This window comes from Alexandromys fortis, unplaced genomic scaffold (genome assembly GCF_014885135.2).
Source record: "Alexandromys fortis isolate MF-2015 unplaced genomic scaffold, M_Fortis_MF-2015_v1.1 scaffold_214, whole genome shotgun sequence".
NCBI classification, from domain to species: Eukaryota; Metazoa; Chordata; class Mammalia; order Rodentia; family Cricetidae; genus Alexandromys; species Alexandromys fortis.
In genome coordinates this window covers 13,514-20,906 of record NW_026068100.1, presented here as the reverse complement: position 1 = coordinate 20,906, position 7,393 = coordinate 13,514, and positions in this window count along the sequence as shown.

Below are 7,393 nucleotides of genomic sequence, written 5' to 3'. Positions count from 1 at the left end.
GAGCTAACCAAGGCCAGTTAGACTGTGACTGAAAAAGCATGGGATAAAACCGGACTCTCTGATCATGGCGAACAATGAGGGCTGATGAGAAGCCAAGGACAATGGCATGGGGTTTTGTTCCTACTTCATGTTCTGGCTTTGTGGGAGCCTAGCCAGTTTGAATGTTCACCTTCCTAGACCTGGATGGAGGGGAGAAGACCCTGGACTTTCCACAGGGTAGGGAACCCTGACTGCTCTTCGGACTGGAGAGGGAGGGAGAGAGGAGTGGGTGGAGGGGAAGAGGGGCGGGAGGAGGGGGAGGGAAATGGGAGGCTGGGAGGAGGCAGGAATTTTTTTTCAATAAAAAAAACTCTTTCATTAGAGGACATTAAGAGAAGAGATGGGTAAGTGGTGGTAGAAAAGGCAAAGGAAAAAGTTAAGGAAGATTCTAACCAAATGATTTTGAGAAAATAGCTGTCTTTTCTTCTTCTTCTTCTTCTTCTTCTTCTTCTTCTTCTTCTTCTTCTTCTTCTTCTTCTTCTTCTTCTTCTCCTTTTGAAAAAGCAAATAGCAAACATGGTGAAAGACAAGAAACTATAACAACTAATTGCTCCTTGCAACATTCTCAGAGATATACGCAACAATACTGTGTGTCGCTATGCTCTATGGGGTAAAGCTCAAGAAAGAGGGCACAGAAAGTCTGACTGTAAGACCCAGAGACTGGAAGGAACTGGAGGGAAACAGTGTCTCTTGGATATGGCAGGACTGCTGCTCTCTTGAAGTCCCAGCAACTGAGATGGCATGCACAAGACTTGTGCAAGATCAAGCCAGTCAGCATTTGTGTGTCTGCGTGTGTGTGTGTGTGTGTGTGTGCGTGCGTGTGTGTGTGCATGGGGGAGTATTCATGAGCCTTCCCCCAGCTGAGGAGTTATGGACTGTCGATGGCTTCTAGTGGAAGGAAAGTCGGAAATATCCATAAGGATATGGCTCCCTGCAGGTCAGTGGGTGGCCCCACACAGAGAAGTACATGGGCTGCACAAAGGTGAGGGTGCACGGGAGGAGGAAGGGGCCAGAGTGGGAGGCAAATGTGGTCAAAATACACTGTGTGCATTCTCCAAGAATTGATAAAATATTTTTAAAGAGGCAGATAGTGATTTATTAAGTTGTCTGTGTAGACATGCAACAATAACACGCCTCACCATGCCTCACCATGCCTCACCACACTTGCGAGGCAGAGGCGCTCCGTGTCTCAGAGAATAGTGCTGAGACAGTTGGCCATGCAGAGTCATTATGAACTGCAATTGTAGATTCTGTGAGGCTGTAGAACCCATCAAGTGAATTGTATGAAATCTTTTAAAGTCAAACTGCTTATTAATAATATTTTATAGAAAGAACTTTAGTGTTTTTATGAAATATCCTTTTTAACCTTCCTTTTCAAAAAACTATATTTTAAATAACTATGGTTTGGGCTCATCAGACAGTTTAAACTATATTTGAAAAGTTTTGGGTTCAATAAAACCCACGCTGTTTTTTGCCAAGCACCTTTTCCTCTCATTTTAAAAACCATATGTATTTTAAAGGAAATTTAACCCATGTGTTTTTGATTTATATAAATTTAAATAATCAAAATGGTATTTTTTTTACAAGCCTGTTGATGTCAAATAAGTTTTTTGAACCCCTTTAAAGAGACTTTTCTCCTGAAGACAAGAAGCAATGCTTTGCCAAGGGTAAATACATTTCAACACCAAGAGGCCGTGTTAGCTTGCAACAGCAAACCTCTGATTCTGAATTCGTTCTAGGTCTGACTGCATGAAACCGTCCCTGCTCTCCACAGTACCGGGGCTTGCACCCCTTCTATAATGAAATAAATATATTAAGGCTGTAAAAATAAGAAAAACGAGGACGATCGCTTACACATTTCAAAAAGTTATCGGTAGCATGAGAGGCAGTGTAAGTGGATGGAAACTATGCTCATACAGCCGTCAGTGATGTACTGAGCTTCTGTCCTGGGCGGGGCCTTGGGAAGCAGGGAAGCTGGTAGAGCAAGTAAGTTACCTTACATCGGAATTAAGAACCGTCGCCTTTCAAATTTACCTTTTTTTTTTTTTTTTAAATTCACTAAAATAAGGAGGAACTTTGAGAGTCCAGTTGAGTGACATTTGAGAGGACTGAAGTTTTCTTTGGGTTTTGGAGTTGTCAGAGATGACACATGTCCCCAGGAGCTCTGGGCAGGAAGGAGAAGAACTAGTGTAGCCGACGAGAGGGCAGCTATTTGTCTGCTCCATCTGTCTCTCTCTTCCGTTAGATACTCATTGACTAGATTAAGAGTACACACATAGCAACTGGTGAGGCACTATTTCTGAGTCTGGATACGTGCCTGGGAGTCTGTTTTCAGAAGAGTGAGGACTTAATTCAATGGACTGAGTGAGGAAGTTTCCCCTTCACCCTGCATGGGGGGCCCCCCATCTGAGGGTCTGGGGAAAACAAAGAGGGGGGGAAAAAGGAAAGTGTTTTCTTACGTCCAGGAGTTGGGACACTAATTTCTTGTCCTTCAACAGAGAACGATGGTTTTTCTGGTCTTTGAATTTTGGGTTTTATTCCCGTGAATCTCTGGGTTCTCCAGCTGGCTTTGCCTTAACACTGAACATTGATTGCATCGGTAGCTTCAGTGGTTTTGAAACCTTAGGACTCAGGGACAGTAACACAATCTGCTTCTTGGGCTCTTGAGGTTGATGGAACTTTGCAGCCTCCATCATACGAGATTCCCTCCCCCAGGCTGGTAATAAAATACACTTAGACTAGAGTCAAGAAAATCCCTGCGCCTTAGCATCACCGAGCCAGGCACTGTTCTGGGTGCTGATGAGCAAGCAAGTCGCACACTAGGCCCCTCTGCCCTCACGTAGTTCACTTTTGTGAAAAGTTTCACATCCATTATGACTGAAAGCATCAGCTTCTCCCCTTATATGGTGGTTAACTCGGAGCAGGTTGGGGCTGGAGCATCACAAACAGTGTGATGGGAGAGCGCGCAGACGGAAAGGAGACAGCAAGGAAGCAAAAGGCGACAACTTTCCCGATTTGTTCAGGTAAACCACTGATTGCATTAACAAAGTTGAAAAACATTTTGGAGAAAACAGGAAGCATTAGAGTAGGCAAGTGTAATAAAGTAAGGGGATTTTCGCCCCCTCCCAAACCGGCCTGGCATCTCTTCGAGCCTGACTGTAATCCATCTCTCCATGGGTCAGTCAGCACGACCTGCTCCTAGTTTAACAGTGTGCACTTCGCAGATAAGATCCCATTCTTCCCTTTCTTATTACGTGCTGTCTGGTAGCCAGGCTGCTGAATTGAACTCAGGGATGCTTTTAGATCGGTGCCATGAAACACACAATTCGCCGTATCTCCCATAGAGCATATTACTGTCCCTCAGAGAGTGATACCCGACAGACACAGTAAAGAGCAACTTATCTAGCATCTAACAAGCCTTTCTTTCCCCAGAACGAGAGGCACTGCATGTAAGTCGTGGCATTACAGAGTGACCACAATGAGGACATTGTAAGGCAGCCCATGCCGACCATTGTTTCTGGAAAACCTATACTCCAGGGCTTGTGCTTGGAGACCTCAGACAGTTGAAGCTCCATTTCAAATGAAATGCAGTGAACAGTCCAATTTTCTGGAACTGCCAGAGAGAGAAGCCTCTGTAGGTTTCCTCCGTGGGAAGGAGGAGCATTTGGCACTACATGAGAGAAGAGAAGAGATTGCTGTTGAGAGATTTTGCTGCAGGCTCTTAACAGGACCACAGAATCAAGCTTGCTCTGGGCGTTTCCATTGGCTTTGAGCATCCTGAGGTTTACACTGGGCTATGCTAGGTCTCTCAGAGGGATCAGTAAAGGTGCTATAGAAAAAAGAACTTGCACACAGATGTTTTTTTCAACCAACAACACTGTTGTTTGCTGTTTTCTGCTGGAAACAGACTAAAACTGTGGAAACACCTTGTCCTAAGTCAGTGGAAGACATCATTATTCCCTCAACATATCCTTGAGACATGCATTAGTTTTTCTTTTGGAGCCATAGCTTTCACTGGGAATCTGTTCCTGCTTTCTATAATACTCTATAGGATAACCCGTGGATATACACTTAGCACAAAACATGGTGAGGATACATGAATAGGAAATGATATTAAGATGCTTGTTTCCTAGTTTATCAACCAGCACAATATTTTTCCCTTGGAAGATTAAGCACATATTCTAGTTATGACTGGTCTGATGGTTCACTTTTCATACAGTGCTTTGTGGAATAGTTTCTCTGGACAATGGGCGTGGGGATTGGTGAGATCATTTACACACACAAAGTTCTTTGAGACGTTTATATAACATGTCTTGGTTTTATTTACAATCCTTCCCCCAACTCTTCAGAGATGTACTGTCTTTTATCTACTTACCCAACTTTATGCTTTCCCTCCCAATCAAGATCAATTTACGTTGCCCAAATATTCCGGGATGTGTGGCTGTTGACTGGAGCCTGGTAGACTTACCAGGGGTACCCATTTCGAGAAAAGGGGCCCTACCTGTCTCAGCAGATGACAGCTGCCAACAGCGCCACAATAGCTCCTGCCAAGGCCGTCTCGGTGCTGAGACTTCTCATGCCTGGGCTTACACATGTCTTGTGCATGCTGAGGTGACTTCAGGATCCCTTCAAGGTCTGTTCATTTACTTGTCACTTTTTTGCTGTTTTTTATTGAGCTCTACATTTTTCTCTGCTCCCCTCCCTGCCTCTCCCCTGCCCTTCAGCCCTCCCCCAAAGTCCCCATGCTCCCAATTTACTCAGGAGATCTTGTCTTTTTCTACTTCCCATGTAGATTAGATCTATGTAAGTCTCTCTTAGCGTCCTCATTGTTGTCTAGGTTCTCTGGGATTGTGATTTTTAGGATGGTTTTCTTTGCTTTATGTCTAAAAGCCACCTATGAATGAGTACATGTGATAATTGTCTTTCTGGGTCTGGGTTACCTCACTCAAAATGATGTTTTCTAGCTCCATCCATTTTCCTGAAAAAGTCAAGATATCGTTATTTTTTTCTGCTGTGTAATACTCCATTGTGTAAATGTACCACAGTTTCTTTATCCATTCTTCATTTGAGGGGCATTTAGGTTGTTTCCAGGTTCTGGCTATGACAAACAATGCTGCTATGAACATAGTTTGGCACATGTCCTTGTGGCACAATTGAGTGGGTCTTGAGGAAGATTGTTTCCCAATTTTCTGAGAAATCGCCACATTGACATCCAAAGGGACTGTACCAGTTTGCATTCCCACTAGCAATGGAGGAGTATTTCCTTTACCCCACAACCTCTCCAGCATAAGTTGTCATCAGTGTTTTTGATCTTGGCCATTCTTATAGGTGAAAGATGGAATCCCAGAGTTGTTTTGATTTGCATTTCTCTGATGACTAAAGATGTTGAACATTTTTTAAGTTCTTTCAGTCATTTTAGGGTTCCTCTGTTGAGAAATCTCTGATTAGGTCTGTACTCATTTTTTAAAATTATTTTTGATGACCAATTTCTTGAGATCTTTGTATATTTTGGAGATCACACCTCTGTCTGATGTGGGGCTAGTAAAGATCTTTTCCCATTCTGTAGGCTGTCATTTTGTCTTGTTACTTGTCACTCTTAAAAACTTATTTTTGACTGGACTTAGTAGAAGCTCTCATCCCAGTCAGCCTATGTCTCTTGGCAACCTGCTCCTGGGATTTTTCTTTGGCTTCCTTTTTTCTCTTGCCTAGACACTCAGCATATTCCTAGCACATCATTTTTTCAGATCAGTGTGCTAGTGTTTGTGTTGCAGAGTGTAACAAGATACTGAATCTTGGGTACTTGGGTACTGGGCTTCTCATCTTCTTTGTATAAAAGCTTTCTGACAACATATGGGCAGACATTATCTTCTTTAGAGATTAAAAAGCTATCAGATTGTACTAACTCTTTTGGGGCCCAACTACTAAGGCATCTGTCACTCCAAGAATATCCTTCTCTCTTGTTTGTTTCTGTGGGTTTTTTTTGTTTTTTGTTTTTTTTTTTTTTTTGGTCATACAATAATCAAGTTGAGAATCCTCAGCTTAACGTCCACAATACATCTGTGAACAAGATAGATGCTCCCTCTATCTTGTACTCTGTCATCTACAACAAGATTGCCCCTTACTCAACAGCAGGCACAGTCTGCTGTGGACCAAGGCATTTTGTGAGAAAACACTGTTTTTCATCCCCACCACTGATCTGGAGCATACAGCCCTTTCACACTTCACCCAGAGCATCGGCAGCTGCTTCTGTGACCATGCACTTCTCATAGAAAATAGGAAACTTATGTTCATCCATTTCAATGAGTTTCTGACAGCTTGCGGCTGGGGAGAAGATATGTTTAGCTTCATCTTTGTGTAGCTAGTTGACAAAGAAAAACCACACACACACACACACACACAAAACCACAAAACAAAAACGTGTTACATTGTTTTCTTGAAAGAATTCTAAAAGCCCTTATTGAATGAAAGTTCAAATGAAAACCCATTTCCTAAATTGGTAGATTCAACCTAATATTAAATACGTAACTATTTCACTGTACCTAGAGGTTGTAATAAAAGTTTAAGTAGATTTATTCCAGCGGGGGTCCCAGGCTACCACCAAAGTACCTCTGGCCTGGGGTTCTTTCCTGTAATGTAACTCATTTGATTCTTTTGTACTTGGCACCTTCAAGGATATCAGAATCCTGTGGCTTCTGAGTTATCGTTTCATGCTTCTGATTGGATAATTATTGCCATCTCTTCTTGCCCAGGCTCCTTCTGCACTGTTTATTGCACATTTGAAGTTACATATATATTTTCGCATCTGCCTCCCTGCCAATCCACCTGTGAATGGTTCTATATGGAAATACAAGGTGTTGACTGTCCACTGTGCCTTTTGTGTGCTGTGAGTGGCTTTTGTACTGCTTTTTTGCAGTTCTTTGCCACTAACATGAAGATGTTTGTTTAAACTGCTAGGCTCCTGCCACGGCCCAAAGGAAAGGATGGCGGGGATGGAGCAGGTGCTTTGGGTGCTGCTGAAGGCTGGGCCTAACTTGTGCCAGCAACAACATGGCAAAGAAGCTCTCACCAGAGAGCAAAGTGAAAAGGAGAGCAACCATTTTCTCAGAAATACCAGGCTCTTCTCAATCCTGATAAGTGAATGTGAAATCTAAGATTCTATTGGATATCCAGGCTATTGCCTCAGTCAAAATCCAAGTACAATGCCGGGCAATGGTGGTGCACGCCTTTAATCCCAGCACTCGGGAGGCAGAGGCAGGCGGATCTCTGTGAGTTCGAGACCAGCCTGGTCTACAAGAGCTAGTTCCAGGACAGGCTCCAAAGCCACAGAGAAAACCTGTCTCGAAAAAAAAAAAAA